Below are 21,329 nucleotides of genomic sequence, written 5' to 3'. Positions count from 1 at the left end.
GCGCCGGCCCATCCAGGGTTGTTGTCCCCTCCCCCTTCCCCTCACCTCCCAGGAGAACACCTCGGAGGACAGCTCCAAGGATGCCACAGTCGATGAGTCACAGCTGCCTTATCACCCTCCGCCAGCGCGGAGACACACACCTCGGAGGGCAAAGTTAGTGGTCAGGCCTCTGGGGCACATTCTGGTGAGCACCGCACAGGTACTGGTGCACATCAGGTAGAGGCAGTGAAGTCCAGACGAGATAGCAGTCGGAGGGCTGTTGGATCCCAGGACCCAGCTGGGTCCCAGTCAGATGCTGAGCCTCTGGAACAGGTTTACCTGGAGCTGGTGCAGGCGTTAGGGTGCGGCCGGGACATTCAGAGGGAGATGTCAGCGACACTCCAGCAGGTCATTAGCCGATTGGAGGAGTCCCAGAGGCTACCGCCGCAGGGGATAGCGCCAGCAATACGTGGCATCTAGGCCAAAACTGCTAGGGTGGCGACCACAGTGGGGAGCCTGGTGCACAATGTCAGCAGGATTCGTGGAGGTGTCCAAGGCGGGCCGCAGTCGGTGACGGCCATGGTTGAGGGTCTCGGTAGACTGTCTGACTCGATGGGGGACGTGACCCAGGACGAGGCTGACCTTGATGAGTTTCTGCGGGACATGTCCCAGTCTCATGTCCAGATGGGAATGGCCGAGGCGCTGCGGAGTTTGTCCCAGTCGCAAGTGGGCATTGCTGAGGCACTGCAGAGCATGGCCCAATCACTGAGGAGCATCGCCAAGGGCATTGACGACCATGGTGCAGACGTTTGGGAGCCGCCAGGGCTGGGAGGGCCGGATGACGCAGAGGCAGCTGGGTCTCAATCCAGCTGGATCTCTGTTCCGAAGTGAACCCGTATGGGCACAGACTGGGAGGAGGGGGCGCAGTTGGCAACCTGGACCCATCCTACAGACTGGCGGCAGTAGCCACTGGCTTCCCGAGTTCCACACCCCTGACTAAGCCGCGTCTTGCAGTCTGCACCTGGAACAGGGCGGCATGGCTGTGCATGTGCCGCCATCAAGTGCGCCGCGGCCCTCTGGCCTCAGAGGATGCTCGCCAGGGACATCAAAGGCCACGGGACATGGTAAGCAGCTGGCTGCCTTCACCTCTGATGTGTTTCCTGAGGATATGTTTAGATGCAGCGGTAATCCAAGGAAGGCCAAGCTCGTCGAGGATCACTGAGGGGACACTGGGGGTACGGGGATAGGCAGGGGGTAAGGAGGGGTGCATGTGGGGGGGGGGAGAGGATGGGGAGGGGGCATTGGGGGGGGGGTTGGGACGGTGGGTGGGGATAGTGGGGCGGCACCATCGGGAGAGTGTGATAGTGAGAAGCATTAAAATACCTTCACCACAACTAGTATAGCGCCTCTGGCTCTTTGTTCCACGATGTGGGCCGACCACTGATCCCATGCCTCATCTCCCCAGACATGGGGTCCAGCCCACCCCCTCCCCCTGTGCACCCCACACCCTCACACCCCCCACCCGACACACCTGCCCAAGCACACCCGGACAGCTCAACGGACAGCACACCCTGCACCACAGACACCCGAACAGAATATTGCTAAACCCTGGCCGTGGACATGTGCCCAGGGCTGGGGCCCATCCCCTGGGTGTTCGAACATTGGCTGCTGCATCTGTGGTCTTACCTCCTGCAGTGTTCAAGCACAGTGTCCATGCATCAAGGTGTGATTGGGATGCTAGGCAATGACTCCCACATGCTACATGGCCCGCCCACTCATGGGGATCCACTTGAGGTGTTTGAAGTGCTCACTTAACCACGATTGCCAATTCCTTATTAGTAATACCCTTCCGCAGCACGGCCAGAGGCCTCTGTGGTCAGTGGGAGTTGTGGGTGGTCAGTGGAGAAGGCAGGCAAGGACGAGGGTTGCCCCCGGATCAGGAACACACAATCCAGGGGTTGGCATGGAAGATCCGCGCACGGTCGCCCCCACCCCCAGCTGAGCCCCATTTGCCACCCCCCCCCCCCCAGCCCTGGTACCCCAGCCTCCCCCCCCCATGCCAGCCTACTCCCATCAGGGGCTGCACCCCCCTCCCCCCCCCCCCAGTTGTCCATTGCCCCCGGTTATTTGCCTGTGAGCAAAGATGGCTGCTCACCTCCTAGGGTCCCTGCAACAGCCCTTCCACCAGGTTCACGTTTTTCACAATAGGAGTACTAATTGGCGCCAGTGTGACCACTTACTTGGGAGGCCGTTGGATATGGGGTGGTTCCCGTTACTTGTATGGAAATAGGGTTTAAGTGATGATATGGCGGGGTCCCGATTTAGTCTACGGGAGCGTGGTGGTTACATAGCAAACAGTTCAGCGCCTGGCGCGGTTCTCGTTTTTGGCCTCTCCTGCTATTCACCAGCCTCCTCGTGCTCTCACTCGCACGAAATGAGGCCACTGAATTGAGCCCTTTGTTTCCTTATGTATTCATAAGATCCCTGTCTAGTTTTAGGCTAAAGAAAAGGTGCAACGTAACCACATTCTCTGTGTTCTCTAATGTCGATAATGAATTATTTCATAAATACACAAATCTGTATTCTAATTACTGAACAGGATGCACTCTCTCTTCTTCTCCCCTATGTGTGTTGTTATCACTGACTGTACTGAGGATTATATAAGGGTTTCTAAGTGGATTATATTGAATGGGTGACTGTTCAAATGGTTTTGTACAATTAATTTGAGTACCGCACGTTTGGAAGAATCTTTTATCTGTGTTTCAATGTACTATGAAGAGAATATTAGTGTATAAAGTATAAGTAACAATGGTATGATAAGATACATTATTTGGTTTTTTATTGAAAATGCCTGTTAGGGCAGCACGGTGGCACAGTGGTTAGCACTGCTGCCTCACGGCGCCGAGGTCCCAGGTTCGATCCCAGCCCCGGGTCACTGTCCATGTGGAGTTTGCACATTCTCGCCATGTTTGCGTGGGTCTCGCCCCCACAACCCAAAGATGTGCAGGGTAGGTGGATTGGCCTCTGCTTCGGAGGTTTCTGCGTGGGCTTCCTCCAGGTGCTCCGGTTTCATCCCACAGAATTGCTGTTAAGTGGATTGGCTATGCTAAAAATTGCCCTTTAGTGTCTAAAGATGTACAGGTTAGGTTGGGTTACGGGGTTACTGGGGATAGGGTGGGGGAGTGGGCCTAGGTAGGTTCTCATTCGGAGGGTTGGTTCTGCTGTCTGGAAAGTATCAGGCACTTCAACTAGTTTACTCGCAACCATTTACCCAGGAGCCTTTACTTATGAGATAAACAAAGGACAAAATGGTTCGTGGTTTAACACAATTTTATTCCCAGTTCTCTGATTCTTTTATTGTTACCCTATTTTATTTGGATATTACAATCTTCAACATCACTCAGATAAAATATGACTCAGACTCACAACTGAGCTCTAGGTATTACCCACACTTAGTGAAGGAGGCTGGCCAGGCTACAATCACTCGATGTGGATATCTTCTCTGGGCTAGGAACCCAGGGTCCGTTCTTCTTGCGATCGTTGTGCCTGGGGGACTCGCAGGGTATCACTGAAGATCTGTTCCGATGTTCCTTCTTTTATACATGTTCTGCAAGCACTGGGTCATAGGTATGTGCTCACACCTGGACTGAGTTCTTTTTTTAAATATAAATTTAGAGTATCCAATTACTTTTTTTCCAATTAAGGGGCAATTTAGCATGGCCAATCCACGTACCCTGCACATCTTTGGGTCGCAGTGGTGAGACCTACGCAGATTTGGGAAAAATGTGCAAACTCCAGAGACAGTAACCGGGGGCCGGGATCGAACCAGGGTCCTCAGTGCGTGAGGCAGCAGTGCTAACCACTGCACCACCGTGCCGCCCTTCCTGGCCTGAGTTCTATTGTGCCACCCAGACTCAAACACATTAATGGGAATAAACAGGTACTCCTGTTCAGCCAGGGTGATTCAATCAAAATCCATTGTCCTCGGAAACACTCTTGTCTGACCAGCCTTTAGCACATTATGGAGTCTGATGGCCTCTTTGTTTGTTGTTCGTTTTGCTGCAAATTTGATCATCTTCTGTTTGGAAGTCAGTTACATATTCAGAGCAAGGTCTTTGTCCTTTTGCGTAAACGTGATACCTACTGTAAGTAGATAATCACAAAGTCCGTATAGCAGTAATGGGTTTCTGTGTTGACCTGAGTGCTTGGGCAGAAGGCCAGTATCCATTCTAGCCAGGGCCTACTTGGGCAGTTTCTGTTCTCAGCCAATGTGTCTTGTCAGTCTGTTCCTAGTACCACAGTTCAGACGTGGTGGGCCGAATGACCTCCTTCTGCACTGTAGGAATTCTATGGATTAATGGTTAAGAAGAGTTTTGGTTTCAGTTTAAGGTGAATTGGGGGTTGTTTACTGTTGGTTCAGTATCCTCGTGTGTGTGTTTGTAAACAATGGGCGGAATTCCGCGGGCCCGTTCGCCGCAAGCTTAACTCCCGTAATGACTGCTAAATATCGTGAGTGGCCAAAGACGAGATTTACGCCGGTGAGATTTCCGAACACGATCTTCCGGGGCCCCTCCCGAGAATGAGATCAGGTTCACATCTGGGAGGGGAGTGGACCTAACTTACATGGATTTGAATCTATTACCATATACTTAGCTGCATTTTCGGCCCCCAGCAAATCTTCCCACCCAACAGGTGTGAGGTCACACTGTCATGAAATACGGCTGATTTTTAAAAACGGGAACCTGGCGCCATGACCTCTGTGAGGGAGGAAGGAGGTGAGCACCACTGACTCCACTGAGCACCAGGGAGTCCAGGGGGACAGAGCCCGCTGGCCAGCCCCAGAGGGGTGGGTTGGGGAGCGTGAGAGAAGCTTTTACTGCTGTGCACGTCTAAGGCATGGGAGTATGGGGCGGGGACGACTGTGGACTGTGATGAGAGTAAAGGAGCCGGCCCTAATCTGCTGTGTGGATGTGATCCTGAAAGAGAAAGTCACATGGTGCCTGATGTGTTGGGTATGCCGGGTCTGCGAGGACTGCGTTTACTGCAGCAGTGAGAGAGACAGGCTTCCAACACTTGAAGAAGTGCAACTTGATTTTATTGAACTCTTAACTATCATACATACTTTAACTGTGGGTTGATACTATGCTGACTTGACTGGAGACCTGTGGCTAACCTGACCAGACTATCTTAGATGGTGTATGTTCTAGTTGCTGCTCATGGGCTCTGACTGGCTCAGAGGCTGCATCCCATGAGAGTGGGAAAACTAGTGCCCTCTGGCTTTATAGTGGTCGTGTCCTGTTTGGAGATTGGCTGCTGTGTTCTGTGTGTTCACTGGTCATCCTGTGTGTCAATCACTGCCTGTCTGTGCACCATCATATACCTGTGTGTATATTATGACATCTCCCCCCCTTTTTTTTTTCTTCTTAAAAAATGTGTGTAGGTCAATAAATAGTGAGTGTGTGTGTGTACAGGAGCCTGACTATATACAAAGTATGTTAACATATTCACATGGGAAGGTGTCTCGTGTAAATAGAGGGCAGATAAAAAATTAGGAAGAAACAGTATGTACAGATGTGTAAACGGTTCACAAGGTAATGCAACATTCAGTCTATAAATTCAGTCTCCGTGGCGGGCGACAAGTTCTGGTTGACCGCCTCAAGGGTGGGTCAGGGGCCGCCTGTACTTGAACGGGCAGAACTGCCTCCAATGTAGAGGTTGGTAAAAGAACTGTCAGATCGGTGGCCTCGTGGATAGGTGCGTCCTGAGGAACCAGCATGCGAGGCGGGACATCACGTTCAGGTGGCGGGCGTGGAAGTAGCTGCAGTGCCCGCCTATTACGCCAAAGAAAGGAGCCATCGTGCATGCACACGAGGAACGATCTCGGGGCCACTTGCTTAACCACCACAGCCGTGGCAGACCAGCCACCGTCAGGTAGCTGAACACAAACTCTGTCAGCAGGAGCCAGAACAGGGAGATCTGTGGCGTGGGCGTCGTACGTTGACTTGCATTGGGCCGGAGACTGTTGCATCCTCTGCAAGATCGTAAAATTGTCAAGGTCCGGGATGTGGATAGCCTGCACCGTCGTCCGTAGTGTGCGGTTCATTAGCAGCTGTGCAGGGGACAGGCCAGCGGACAAAGGAGTCGCCCGATAGGCTAACAGCGCCAGGTTAAAATCCGAACCCGAGTCAGCAGCTTTGTACAACAGTCTTTTAACAATGTGGACCCCCTTTTCAGCCTTCCCATTCGACTGGGGGTAGCGGGGGCTTGAAGTGACGTGCGTGAAATTGTACCGCCGGGCAAAATCCGTCCGCTCCTGGCTGAAGAAACAAGGGCCATTATCGATCACAACTAAGTGGAATGCCATGATGGACAAAAGTATTTTTGCATGCCTTGATGACCGTTGCTGATGTGAGGTCAGTCAGTCTTACCACCTCGGGTTAGTTGGAAAAGTAGTCCACGAGGAGGACATAGTCTCAGCCCTTTGCATGAAAGAGGTCAATGCCAATTTTGGACCATGGAGAGGACACCAGTTCATGCGGCTGTAGAGTCTCTTTGCGCTGAGCCGGCTGGAACCTTTGACATGTTGGGCAAATGAGGACCGTGTTGGCGATATCCTGACTGATGCCTGGCCAATATACTGCCTCTCGGGCTCGACGGCGACACTTTTCAACCCCCACGTGACCCTCATGGATTTGGCCGAGGACCAGCTCTCGCATGCTCTGTGAGTTTACTATCCTGTCCAGTTTCATTAATATGCCGTCCACTACCGCTAGATCGTCCTTTATATTATAAAACTGGGGGCACTGCCCCTTTTGCCAACCATCCGTGAGATGTCGCATCACCCGCTGGAGTCAAGGATCCCAGGCCGTCTCCTGACAAATTTGCACGACCCTTTCATCAGTGGCCGGAAAGATGGATGCACAAAACTTCACCTGAGCGTCTATCTGACAGACAAAGTCCGACTGCTCACACGGCGTGGTGATGGATCTAGAGAGCGCGTCGGCCACAATGAGCTCTTTGCCCGGGGTGTAGACCAGGTCGAAATCGTAGCGGCGGAGTTTGAGGAGGATACGTTGTAGCCGTGGCGTCATATCATTGAGATCTTTTTGGAAGATGTGAACCAATGGCCTGTGGTCTGTCTCGACCGTGAATTTGGGGAGTCCATACACGTAATCATGGAATTTGTCAATCCCTGTGAGGAGGCCCAGGCATTCTTTTTCAATCTGAGCGTATCGTTGCTCAGTAGGCATCATGACTCTAGAGGCATATGCAACTGGGGCCCAGGAGGAGGATTCGTCCCGCTGGAGGAGTACTGCCCCAATGCCAGCATGGCTCGCGTCGGTGGAAATCTTGGTCTCCTTGGCGGAGTCGAAAAATGCCAGTACCTGGGCCTTGGTGAGTTTCGCCCTGAGCTCACACCACTCTTGCTCATGAGCGGGGAGCCACTGGACGTCCGTAGTTTTTTTGACAAGATTGCGGAGAGCTGTGGTGTGTGATGCAAGGTTGGGGATAAACTTTCCAAGGAAATTGACCATCCCTAGGAAGCGGAGGACTGCCTTCTTGTCCTCTGGGGTCTTCATGGCGTTGCATCTGGCCGCACACCGAACTGCGAAATATGGTCGCCAAGGAACTTTATTTCTGCTTGACCGAACGAGCATTTGGCTCTATTGAGTCGGAGGCCATGTTCGTTTATCCTGTGGAACACTCGCTTGAGGCGATCGATGTGCTCCTGAGGAGTTGTGGACCAGATAATAATATCATCGACGTACACTCGCACCCCCTCGATGCCCTCCATCATTTGTTCCATTATGCAGTGGAACACTTCCGAGGCGGAGATGATGCCAAAGGGCATCCGGTTGTAACAGTAGCGACCGAACGGGGTGTTAAATGTGCACAACCTTCGACTGGACGCGTACAGCTGTATTTGCCAAAACCCCTTGGACGCATCCAGCTTCGTGAAAGCTTGGCATGAGCTATTTCGCTGGTGAGCTCTTTTCGTTTAGGCATAGGGTAGTGTTCCCTCATGATGTTACGGTTCAAATCTTTGGGGTCGGTGCAAATGCGAGGTTCCCCTGACGGTTTTTTGACACAGACCATGGAACTAACCCAGTCCGTGGGTTCAGTGACCTTAGAAATTACGCCCTGGTCCTGGAGGTCTTGCAGCTGCTGCTTGAGGCGGTCCTTGATGGGTGCCGGCACCCGACGCGGTGCATGAACCACAGGTGTGGCATTCGGCTTCAGCAGTATCTTGTATCGGTAAGATAGTGTATCCATACCTTTGGAGACGCTGTGGTATTATGCTATGATGTCATCTAATTGGGCTTGGAAGTTGACATCTGGCGAGGCCGTTGCCTCTGCAGACGACATGGTGTGAACCCACTGCACAAGATTCAGGATTTTGCAGGCCCGAGCACCGAGCAGAGAAGCTCTGTTGGTTCCTACAATTTCAAAACGCAGGGTTGCTTCTGAAAAACAATGGGATACCGCAAGCTGGCATGAGCCACTGGCAGCAATGGCATTGCCATTGTAGTCGAGCTGGCAGGCCGGTGGAAGAATGCTTGGCTTGACGTGGATGGTGTCAAGTTTAGACTTTGAGATGAGGTTTGCTGAAGCGCCGGTGTCCAGCCTGAAGCGAATGCGAGCTTTGTTGACCGTGAGTGTGGCACACCACTCGTTGTCCGGATCAATGCTCATCACTGGGAGTTGTTTCACCTTCTTCGCTGAAGGCATCGTATGCTTGGTGATGATGCCCACCCGGAATGGGGATGTGAGGCCCTCGGTGTCGGAATCTGGAACCATGTCAGAGTCGGAGTCTGCAACGGGTTGCTGTACTGACCGGACATTCCTGCGCTGTGACTGGGATCACTGTGTATTGGGCAGTTGAGCAGATCTGCACAGGGCTGCGTAGTGGCCAAGCTTGCCACACTGGAGACAGTGTCGAGATTTCGTGGGATATTTCCGCTTTAAATGGACGGAGCCACAGTTGTTGCACATCATGGCACCGGCGTCAGGACGCTCCGTGCGCCACCGTGCATGCGCGGTGCGGTCGAACGATGTGCGCACCTGCGCAGTTCAGTCGTCGGCCTTGCCGTCCCCTTGGTCATGGCGCGCATGCACAGGAGCCCGGGAAAAGTGCGCGAAATGGCCGTCCTCATCCAGACTCAGGCCCTGGAGCTGTTTTACAGCCTGCACCCGCTCCGCATCGTGGGGGTCTTGCCGTGCCATCTCTGCCGCCTTGATATGGGAGTACCGGTTGTTAGCCTGCTCGTGGAGGATGCAGGTTTCGATGGCGATGGTAAGGGTGAGCTGCTTAACTTTAAGGAGCTGCTGGCGAAGGGGATCGGAGTGGACCCCGAAAACGATCTGGTCGCGGACCATGGAGTCGGAAGTGGAGACATAGTTGCAGGACTGCGCGAGGATACGGAGATGGGTTAAGAAGGACTGGAAAAGCACACCCTTACCCTGAAGCCTCTGCTGGAACACATAGCATTCAAAGCTCTCGTTGACTTCGATGTCACAGTGGCTGTCGAACTTCAGCAGGACTGTTTTAAACTTTGTCTTGTCCTCGCCTTCAGCAAAAGTGAGGGAGTTGAAGATGTGGATAGCGTGGTCCCTGGCCGTAGAGAGGAAGAGAGCAATCTTCCTGGCATCCAATGCGGTCTCAAGGTTGGTGGTATCAAGATACAGCTGGGACTTCTGCTTGAAAGTCTTCCAGTTCGCACCGAGGTTGCCGGCGATGCGGAGCTGCGGGGGAGGGCGGACGCTGTCCATGTTAACGGATGGCTGATCGCTGGTCAAAGGCAGACTGTCTCAAGGTAGGTCCGTCAAACTCGAGCGTGACTCACTGGTACCGTGATGTGTTGGGTATGCCGGGTCTGCGAGGACTGCGTTTACTGCAGCAGTGAGAGAGACAGGCTTCCAACACTTGAAGAAATGCAACTTGATTTTATTGAACTCTCAACTATCATACATACTTTAACTGTGGGTTGACACTATGCTGACATGACTGGAGACCTGAGGCTAACCTGACCAGACTATCTTACTACCACATGGTGTATGTTCTAATTGCTGCTCATGGGCTCTGACTGTCTCAGAGGCTGGATCCCAAGAGAGTGGGAAAACTAGTACCCTCTGGCTTTATAGTGGTCGTGTCCTGTCTGGTGATTGGCTGCTGTGTTCTGTGTGTTCACTGGTCATCCTGTGTGTCAATCACTGCCTGTCTGTGCACTATCATATACCTGTATGTATATTATGACATCTCCTCAACCTTTGGAGTAGCTGCCCAGGATGCTTAATTGTTGAGGCATGACAGCGATGAGATGTCTTAATTCTGCAGCCTGAGTAAGAAAGGTGCCGATTAGCTCTGCCTCTCTTTGAAGCAAAACTCAGTTGTGCCCTCTAACATTCCTGACACTCATGCTCGTCAAATGCTGACACTGAGCAATGTCAGCTCCCCACAGTCTCAATGTCAAGTACTGAGATGAATTCTCAGGGTTCAGGGCTCAAAGCTTTGTGGCATGAGATCAAGAGATACTGGGCTTGCTCCTCTGGCAGGACCCCAGTGCCTGCCAGTCAGGATCCATTAGCCCACAAGGCAGATATAACCATCCAGTTGACATTGGCCATTTGGGATGAGCTAGTACATATCCCATCTGTCCGAACCCCCAGTGATAGTAGGAAGGGAGAACCACATGGGAGTCTAAAGGCAAGTCTAAGTGGCCGAGGGCATAGGGCCCTCCCCAGAAGATGGGAGGGCATTGGAGCTGTGAGTGAGTGGTCGCCACCGGTTAAGGTCTGGGACTGGTTGATTCTAGGTCCAGAGGGCCAATAGGTCGGTCGGTGGCGGCGGGGCATAAGAGTGGTCAGCAGCGGCGACAACAGACAGACGCTCTCTCTCTCTCTCTCTCGCTCTCTCTCATCCCACGCGTCCAATCGATATCAGAATGGAGCCAGTGGCGCTGGCCATCCTACTAATCACTGTGCTGGTGAAGCACGGACTCCAGCAGTAACATGTGGTGGCACCTAGAGAAGACCTTGCAGAACGAGACCAGGGGGCTGGAGGGCAGGCGCAGGGGCCGGAGGCCGCACCAGCTACGCAGCAGCACAAAGGCACCGAACGAGGCCAACAGTCTCAGGTGTGTCCTTCATAGAGCTGACTGACTGGACTCCACCTCACAAAGACTCTGCGGCACTTGTGTCATATCCTTGCAGACTTTGTGCCATGGGGCGCTGGAGGACACCCACTCCCTGTGGCCGTGATTGTCATGGCAGCCCTAAACTTTAAGCCACAGGCACCTTCCGGAGCACCACGGGGAGCTTTGTGGAATATCATAGGCATCGCACCATAAGCAGGTCTGTGATAGATGCACTGTATGCACGGACTCTGCTCAACTACTGCTTATGTCTGACTCCTGTCTGCTGCCAGCACACTGACTCCCCAGCTCCTGTCTGAGTGAAGTTCTGCATTACATTCCTTTGCTCAGAGGTGGAATAAGGGAGAGGGTCTAGGGTTCACTGAATCACACCCGAGTCCTATCACTGCGAATGAAACATTCACACTGAGAGGGCCTAACTGACTTGTGGGCATGGAGGACCAATAAGAACAACTATGCCTTGATGGGGAAATGCCCCCCAATTACTAGTGCCTAACTTCACTTGTGCACATGCTTTGCCCCTACAATTCCTTAGACTTGTGTGTCCTTCCACTATGTTTAGATGTATTCTCACATCCCCAGGCCTTCCACACCTGTTGCCTGAGATGCTCTAGGCGGGCATCCTTTGGAGGGCCAAGACCTAGAGGGCCCTACCCTACTTGTGGGTGGTACTGGCTTTGTCATGTCACCCTGGTGTGCCTGCTGCACCTGAGTCGCTGGTCTCAGGAAGGTTAATTCAGATTGCCCGGTCACTCCCAGGGTCTCCTGGGTGGAAGGCCCCAGACTGTGCTCCAATGGATCCTCCTCCCTCTGGGTGCTCGTAGGCCCTGGGTTACTCCATGGGATGGAGGGACTAGCACTGCCATACCTGGAGGCATGCCATTGTCTTCACCAGGCAGATGAACCCCTCAGCCATGGTCCTCAGGCACTGAGCCATGCTTTGGAGTTCTCTCGTAATGGACCTGATCTCTTGCTCCAGGCTTTCCACTGCAGATACCACCTTTGCGGTTTTAACCTGGTTGCCATGCATTGCCGGCACCATCACTTGCGACAGAAGGCTGTGGGACTCCGCTCTTCGACCTTGCAGTTGCAGGAGTATCGCTAACACCCCCTCCTGGTTTTCCCTGCTCTGCCGTTGCATCCTAAGCAGCTGAGGGACGAACGTGTCCAGAGGCACGGCACCTGGCTGCGGCACAGCTGAGTCCTGGGATCCTGCAGACCTTCGACAGTCCAATCCCTAGGATGTTCCTGCCTCCACCTGATGTGCATCAGAAGCAGTGTGGAGCTCACAGATGGTGACGCAGAAGCCCTCCGGCTAAGATCGCCCACCGAGGGGCGTGTTTCTGCGCTGGTGGATAGTGCGGTGTTAGCTGTGAGGCTTCTTTGGTGTCGTCCTCTGACATCTCCTCTGAGGTCATGTCGAGGATGAGTGGTAGGATACTGGTGGTGGATGGGCCAGGCTGTTTGGATGATATTCCTGCAGGGAAAGGAAAATGGTTTTCGTACATGGCTAGGTAAAGGATTTGGGATACACATTACTTACTTGGGTTTGGTCATCTGGATGGACATGCACTGGCTCCGCACTTTTCTTTCACAGGCCCAGCTCACTCTCAGCACAGGCCTGCTCCTTCCCTGCGAGCTCCAGGGCTCTCTCCTCGAAAGGAGTCAGGATCTTCAGTTCGAGCATCCAACCGTCCGTCTTCTCTCATTCGCAGTGGTTGTTGGGAAGCTTCTCCTGCAAGAACTCAAATGGGGATGATGTGAGCAGACCGCATGGTGGGTCAGATATCCATGATACCTGGCATGTGTTGGTTGTGTGCGTAAGCAGGGAGGGGTTCTGATGAGGAGTGCCAGGGGGTGTGAGGAAGCTTTTGGGAGGTTGGGTGCTGGGACCCTGTGAAGTGACAGCATGTGGGTTTGATATGACGCTCCGTAGAAGAATCCATAGATTTGCTACAGTGTGGAAGGAGGCGATTCAGCCCATTGAGTTTGCACCGGCTGTCCGGAGGAGCACCCTATCTAGGCACACTCCCCCGCCCTATCCTTATAACCTACCTAACTTGCACATCTTTGGACACTAAGAGGCAATTTTTATCATGGCCAATCCACCTAACCATGCACATATTTGGACTGTGGTAGGAAACCAGAGCACCTGGAAGAAACCCACGCAGACAAGAGGCGAACGTGCAAACTCCACACAGTCACCTGGGCCCGAATTGAACCTGGGTCATGATGTGTTGGGTGTTCTGTGTCACATACAGGTCACCAACACTTGAAGTAGTGCAACACTATTTTATTAGAAGGTTAACTATTTCAACATACTTGAACTGTGGGTAAATACGATACCAGCTTTAACTAAAGACCTTTGCCTTGTCCTAACCAGTTGATGCACTCAGCACATGGTGAATGTCTGTGTTGCAGGCTGTGAGCTCTGTGCTCCTAGCTAGCTGCTACTCGAATGAGCGGGAACTCTGATGCCCCCTGTCTTTATAGTGCGTGTGCTCTCACTGGTGATTGGCTGCGGGGTTGTGTATGTTGATTAATCCCACTGTGTGTCCATCAGTGTGTGTCTGCACCATGATATACTGATGTATATTATGACAGGTCACTGGTGCTGTGATGCAGCAGTGCTAACCACTGTGCTATCGTGCTGCCTTGAGGGGTGAGGGCAAGGTGGAGTGCAGAGAGCACTTACCCTGGCAGAATGGAGTTGGTCATTTATCTTCTTCCCGTACCAGCCTCCCCGAACAGGCGCCGGAATGTGGCGACTAGGGGCTTTTCACAGTAACTTCATTGAAGCCTACTCGTGACAATAAGCGATTTTCTTTTTTTTTTTCATTTCATTGCATCTTTATCCTTTTGGTCAGGCTTCTAGCACTGAGCACTGCTGCGACTGTCTCCCAGGCGGGATTTGTTACCTTGCTGGAGGGTCTCCTGCCAGCCCACCTCTCTTCTATTGTTGCCCACCTCTCCTCCACAGCATCAAGCACATGGATGAGGGTCCCCTCTGTGAATCGAGGAGCAGGTTTCCTCACTGCCAGCCTCCTGGCTTGAATGACAGCAAGCGCTTTAGAGACGTTTAAATGCAGCACCCCCTCCTTTGAAGTGCTCTGATGACCCCGGGCAGGCGAATCAGACGCTTTGCCCCTCAGGCACAGGGTTTTAATGTGGGGAACATTTTTTCCTCTGTGCCTAAAAATTGCAGTTCAGATCGTGCCACTAATGCAAGTGGGAATGGCGCTGGTTTTTGCACCAAACTTGACACTTTGCCATTTTGTGAGGTAGAATTCAACACAACATTTGACCTTTTTGACCCAGCTGAGAGGCTTTTAGAAGCACGAAAGCCTTGAAGTTGCTGAGGAGAAAATTGCAGAGAGTGGAAATATGCTTGGTTGTAAAAGGAAAACTGGAGGTTTTTTTTTAGGAAAAACGTAAGGTACGAAAAGCTGATCTGGAGGCTGCAGATATCCAGTCTGTTGTGCTTCGTCAGAGAACTCAGTTCTGTACGTTTAGAGGGGAAAAGAGGACGTTCTAGAGAATTGGGTAGGACCAAGCTCTGTAAAGAGAGGAGAAATCTAGCTACAGAATGGACACAAAGGGAGTGTCTACATGTGTCTGGTGGGTTGTGATGTGTAACCGTCAGTGATGCCTCTCGTTAGACCAGGAGTACATATTGGTAGGAAGATACCATAGGTCTGAGCTGTGACCTGTGCAGCCTGACCCACAGATAAAGGAACAGCCTCCAACAGTGTAAGTGTTTAAAAGCCTATCAGTGAAAGCCAGAGTAAAAAAGATTAAGCTGAGATAATTCTGTTAGATTGAGTTTAAGGTAGAAGTTCATAATGTTTCGAGTCATTATTGTAATTGCTCAGTGTTCCTATTTAGTCACTATTGCATATGTTTGTTTTTGTTTTAGTTTGTATAGTAACAATTATTTTAATGTGTCAATTTAATCTCGGAGTCCTCCTGCTTATTTCCTTACCAATGGTTCTTCAATGCATTACATTCTTTAAATGAATATGGTCTATGAAGCCAGGTCCTAACAAGTATCAGGCCTCCCAGTTCTCTCATTGCTGGGGTCATAACAATGCCCTTACCTTATATTGAATCAATTTCTACTTCAATATTCACACACATGGCACCCAACAGCATGCTATTCAGATCAGACCCTTTTGTGTGCGCATTAGAACATAAAACATAGAAAATACAGCACAGAACAGGCCCTTCGGCCCACGATGTTGTGCCGAACCTTTGTCCTAGATTAATCATAGATTATCATTGAATTTACAGTGCAGAAGGAGGCCATTCGGCCCTTTGAGTCTGCACCGGCTCTTGGAAAGAGCACCATACCCAAACTCAACACCTCCACCCAACACCAAGGGCAATTTGGACATTAAGGGCAATTTATCATTGGCCAATTCACCTAACCCGCACATCTTTGGACTGTGGGAGGAAACCGGAGCACCCGGAGGAAACCCACGCAGACACGGGGAGGACGTGCAGACTCCGCACAGACAATGACCCAAGCCGGAATCGAACTTGGGACCATGGAGCTGTGAAGCAATTGCGCTATCCACAATGCTACCGTGCTGCCCTTAAGAACAAATAAATCTACACTATATCATTTTACCGTCACCCATGTGCCTATCCAATAGCTGCTTGAAGGTCCCTAATGTTTCCGACTCAACTACTTCCACAGGCAGTGCATTCCATGCCCCCACTACTCTCTGGGTAAAGAACCTACCTCTGATATCCCTCCTATATCTTCCACCTTTCACCTTAAATTTATGTCCCCTTGTAATGGTGTGTTCCACCCGGGGAAAAAGTCTCTGACTGTCTACTCTATCTATTCCCCTGATCATCTTATAAACCTCTATCAAGTCGCCCCTCATCCTTCTCCGTTCTAATGAGAAAAGGCCTAGCACCCTCAACTTTTCCTCGTAAGACCTACTCTCCATTCCAGGCAACATCCTGGTAAATCTTCTTTGCACCTTTTCCAGAGCTTCCACATCCTTCCTAAAATGAGGCGACCAGAACTGTACACAGTACTCCAAATGTGGCCTTACCAAAGTTTTGTACAGCTGCATCATCACCTCACGGCTCTTAAATTCAATCCCTCTGTTAATGAACGCGAGCACACCATAGGCCTTCTTCACAGCTCTATCCACTTGAGTGGCAACTTTCAAAGATGTATGAACATAGACCCCAAGATCTCTCTGCTCCTCCACATTGCCAAGAACTCTACCGTTAACCCTATATTCCGCATTCATATTTGTCCTTCCAAAATGGACAACCTCACACTTTTCAGGGTTAAACTCCATCTGCCACTTCTCAGCCCAGCTCTGCATCCTATCTATGTCTCTTTGCAGCCGACAACAGCCCTCCTTACTATCCACAACTCCACCAATCTTCGTATCGTCTGCAAATTTACTGACCCACCCTTCAACTCCCTCATCCAAGTCATTAATGAAAATCACAAACAGCAGAGGACCCAGAACTGATCCCTGCGGTACGCCACTGGTAACTGGGATCCAGGCTGAATATTTGCCATCCACCACCACTCTCTGACTTCTATCGGTTAGCCAGTTCGTTATCCAACTGGCCAAATTTCCCACTATCCCATGCCTCCTTACTTTCTGCATAAGCCTACCATGGGGAACTTTATCAAATGCCTTACTAAAATCCATGTACACTACATCCACTGCTTTACCTTCATCCACATGCTTGGTCACCTCCTCAAAGAATTCAATAAGATTTGTAAGGCAAGACCTACCCCTCACAAATCCGTGCTGACTATCCCTAATCAAGCAGTGTCTTTCCAGATGCTCAGAAATCCTATCCTTCAGTACCCTTTCCATTACTTTGCCTACCACCGAAGTAAGACTAACTGGCCTGTAATTCCCAGGGTTATCCCTAGTTCCTTTTTTGAACAGGGGCACGACATTCGCCACTCTCCAATCCCCTGGTACCACCCCTGTTGACAGTGAGGACGAAAAGATCATTGCCAACGGCTCTGCAATTTCATCTCTTGCTTCCCATAGAATCCTTGGATATATCCCGTCAGGCCCGGGGGACTTGTCTATCCTCAAGTTTTTCAAAATGCCCAACACATCTTCCTTCCTGACAAGTATTTCCTCGAGCTTACCAATCTGTTTCACACTGTCCTCTCCAACAATATCGCCCCTCTCATTTGTAAATACAGAAGAAAAATACTCATTCAAGGCCTCTCCTATCTCTTCAGACTCAATACACAATCTCCCGCTACTGTCCTTGATCGGACCTACCCTCGCTCTAGTCATTCTCATATTTCTCACATATGTGTAAAAGGCCTTGGGGTTTTCCTTGATCCTACCCGCCAAAGATTGTTCATGCCCTCTCTTAGCTCTCCTAATCCCTTTCTTCAGTTCCCTCCTGGCTATCTTGTATCCCTCCAATGCCCTGTCTGAACCTTGTTTCCTCAGCCTTACATAAGTCACCTTTTTCCTCTTAACAAGACATTCAACCTCTCTTGTCAACCATGGTTCCCTCACTCGACCATCTCTTCCCTGCCTGACAGGGACATACATATCAAGGACACGTAGCACCTGTTCCTTGAACAAGTTCCACATTTCACTTGTGTCCTTCCCTGCCAGCCTATGTTCCCAACTTATGCACTTCAATTCTTGTCTGACAACATCGTATTTACCCTTCCCCCAATTGTAAACCTTGCCCTGTTGCACGTACCTATCCCTCTCCATTACTAAAGTGAAAGTCACAGAATTGTGGTCACTATCTCCAAAATGCTCCCCCACTAACAAATCTATCACTTGCCCTGGTTCATTACCCAGTACTAAATCCAATATTGCCCCTCCTCTGGTCGGACAATCTACATACTGTGTTAGAAAAGCTTCCTGGACACACTGCACAAACACCACCTCATCCAAACTATTTGATCTAAAGAGTTTCCACTCAATATTTGGGAAGTTAAAGTCGCCCATGACTACTACCCTATGACTTCTGCACCTTTCCAAAATCTGTTTCCCAATCTGTTCCTCCACATCTCTGTTACTATTGGGGGGCCTATAGAAAACTCCTAACAAGGTGACTGCTCCTTTCCTATTTCTGACTTCAACCCATACTACCTCAATAGGGTGATACTCCTCGAACTGCCTTTCTGCAGCTGTTATACTATCTCTAATTAATAATGCCACCCCCCCACCTCTTTTACCACCCTCCCTAATCTTATTGAAACATCTATAACCAGGGACCTCCAACAACCATTTCTGCCCCTCTTCTATCCAAGTTTCCGTGATGGCCACCACATCGTAGTCCCAAGTACCGATCCATGCCTTAAGTTCACCCACCTTATTCCTGATGCTTCTTGCGTTGAAGTATACATACACGCATTAAGTATACATGATTCTGAATTATCACAATAGCCTCCCATGTATTTGTACTTTGTATTTTCCTCCATGTATCTATGCATGCATACTTGTATACATTTGCACATGTAGTTAAATAAACATCTGTGTCCATATACTTTGCGCTAACGTGATTCTTGGTCACACTTTTGTCAACATTTAAGATTAAAACCACCAATGTAAAACATTAAGAATTAATGAAATATTACATTACACAATTGTAAATATTTGTCTGTAAAAATATAGTTGCACGTTCTTGCTAGTAAGTGGCTTTGTGAAGTAAGTTGCTGAAGCCTTCTTCCACTCGACTGCAATTCATTAAAACAATAATTTGAATTCATATTGTGGTATAAAGGTCTGGCACATCTACGGTTAATGTGGCACTGCGTACAGTACTGCCCACACAGTGATGGAAGAGAGAAAATGGCTTGCCCTCAGGGTCAGTGTGGTGTTGGACAGAACCGCATGTAGAACGAAACATGAAGATAGCTCGGAGATTGTACCCTTTACTGTATATTTGTAAATGGTCCTAGTGGTTAATAAATTAGAGCTAACCCGATTAAAGACGACAAAGACTTAATTAAATCTACCAAGGTATAACCAACACCCCACAACATGCTGGGGGATATAAACACAGAACCTTATTAAAATGCAGAGACAAGCCAAAATGCTGGAAGAATTCAACAAAGCAGTCTGACCTGAGAAGAAGCTCTGGAAGAAGAGGCGCAGCGGAAAATTTGCCATGCATAAAGCTCCAATGAAAGGCCTGGAAGCTAAAGGTAGAGATGTAAAATACCTTAATGCAGCAGAGGCGAAGACTCCAACGAATCTCCTTTGGATGTCCAGCTTCAAAGTACAGAGTCAGCTGAACTTGCAAGGGTGAACTAAATATTTCTAAATTCCAGGATGTAGCAAGTCCTGAGAAACCTTTAAAGTAATTTGGCATCAGAAGTGCAGTTTGAAAGAAGCATAGAAAATAGGAGTTAGAGTAGGCCATTCAGCCCTTCAAACCTGCTCCACCAATCAGCAGGTGGAGCGACCCTGTTCCTGCTTTCCCTCATGTCCTTTGATCCCTTTAGTCCCAAGAGCTATATCTAACTCCTTGGAGCTGGTTTAGCTCAGTGGTCTAGACAGCTGGTTTGTGATGCAGAGAAGTCCAACAGCGCGGGTTCAATTCCTGTACCAGCTTACCCGACCCGAACAGGCGCCGGAATGTGGTGACTAGGGGCTTTTCACAGTAACTTCATACTTGTGACAAAAAAAGGGTATTATTATTATTATTGAAAACAGACAATGTTTTGGCCTTAACTGATTTCTGTGGCCGAGGGGTAGTGAATTCAGATATCTGCAGGTTCGGGACTTTGCAAGAAAGGTCTGGAAGGGGTTCCCTAGATTGCCGGGATACACCCTGCTGGAGCAACTGCTGCTTCAGGATATGGAAGGGGAGGGGAAAATTGGGAACATAAATAAGTGGCTGGGGGAACATTGAGGTGAGCGGGTGGTGAAGATAAAGGAGAAATGGGAAGCGGAGTTGTGAATGGATAGCAATTGGGGAGTATGGAGTGAGGCACTGCATTGGGTAAACGGGACCTCCTCTTGTGCAAGGATGACCCGGATAGAGAATAAGGTGGTGCACAAGGTGCATATGACTCAGGCGAGAATGAGTGGGTTCTTTCAGGGGGTAGTAAATGAGTGTGAGAGGTGTGGGTGGGGGCCAGCGAATCACGCGCACATGTTTTGGGGTTGCGACAAATTGGGAAGATTCTGGGTGGGAGTGTTCGCGGTCTTAGCCAGGATAGTGTAGTAGGAAGTGGACCCGGACCCTTTGGTGGCGATATATGGGGTTTCAGAGAAACAGGAGCTCATGGAGAGGAAGAAGGCCGATGTCTTGGCCTTCGCCACTCTGATTGCACGGTAGTGAATTTTGCTGGAATGGCGGTCGGCATCACCACCGGGGAGTAGCGGCTTGGTTGGGTGACCTGTACGACTTCCTGCAATTAGAGAAGATAAAGTATGAGTTCAGGGGCTCAGCGGGGAGTTTGAGAAAAGTTGGGGGATGTTTGTGACCGTGTTTGAGAAGCTATTTCCCATGGGAGGGGGGGGGGTGAGGGTGGGTGATGGGGAGGGTGGGGGGGGGGGGGGGTGAAAGAGGAGAAAAATCTGTACAGACCGTATAGTTGAATGTTGGGAAGTATGTTTCCCAGGGTGTTTACTTGCTGTAACCTGCTTTGATACAAGTTTGTAATAAAATACGTTTTAAAAAATCAACTGATTTCTGTGGTAGAGAATTCCACAGGCTCACCACTGTCTGGGTGAAGACATTCCTCCTCAGCTCAGTCATAAATGGTATACCCCTAATTTTCTCAGACTGTGACCCATAGTTCTGCACTCCCCCAATCAATTGATATCAATCAATCCCGTCAAAACGGTAGTTAACATGAACTGTGGTTTTAATCAGCTAGAATGTGCCCACCAGTAGCTCCCCCCGCACAGAGGCTGTCCCGGATCGATGGGTTATATACCTTCTCAGAGGGGCGGAGCCACAGGCAGAGCCAACAACAACATCAACACAACAACAGTAATAGTGAGTAAATACAATAATATATACAACAGCCATACGTGGCTCACCACACCCACCATCAGGAACATCCTTCCTGTATCTACCCTGTTAGAATTTTATAGATTTCTATGAGATCTCCCCTCATTCTTCTAAACTCCAGCAAATATAATCCTACTCATCTCAATCTCTCCAAATACATTGTCCTGCCATCCCAGGAATCAGTCTGGTTATCCTTTG

Source organism: Scyliorhinus torazame, chromosome 18 (genome assembly GCF_047496885.1).
Source record: "Scyliorhinus torazame isolate Kashiwa2021f chromosome 18, sScyTor2.1, whole genome shotgun sequence".
NCBI lineage: Eukaryota > Metazoa > Chordata > Chondrichthyes > Carcharhiniformes > Scyliorhinidae > Scyliorhinus > Scyliorhinus torazame.
The sequence above is the reverse complement of the archived record's forward strand: the minus strand, read 5'-3'. Positions refer to the sequence as shown.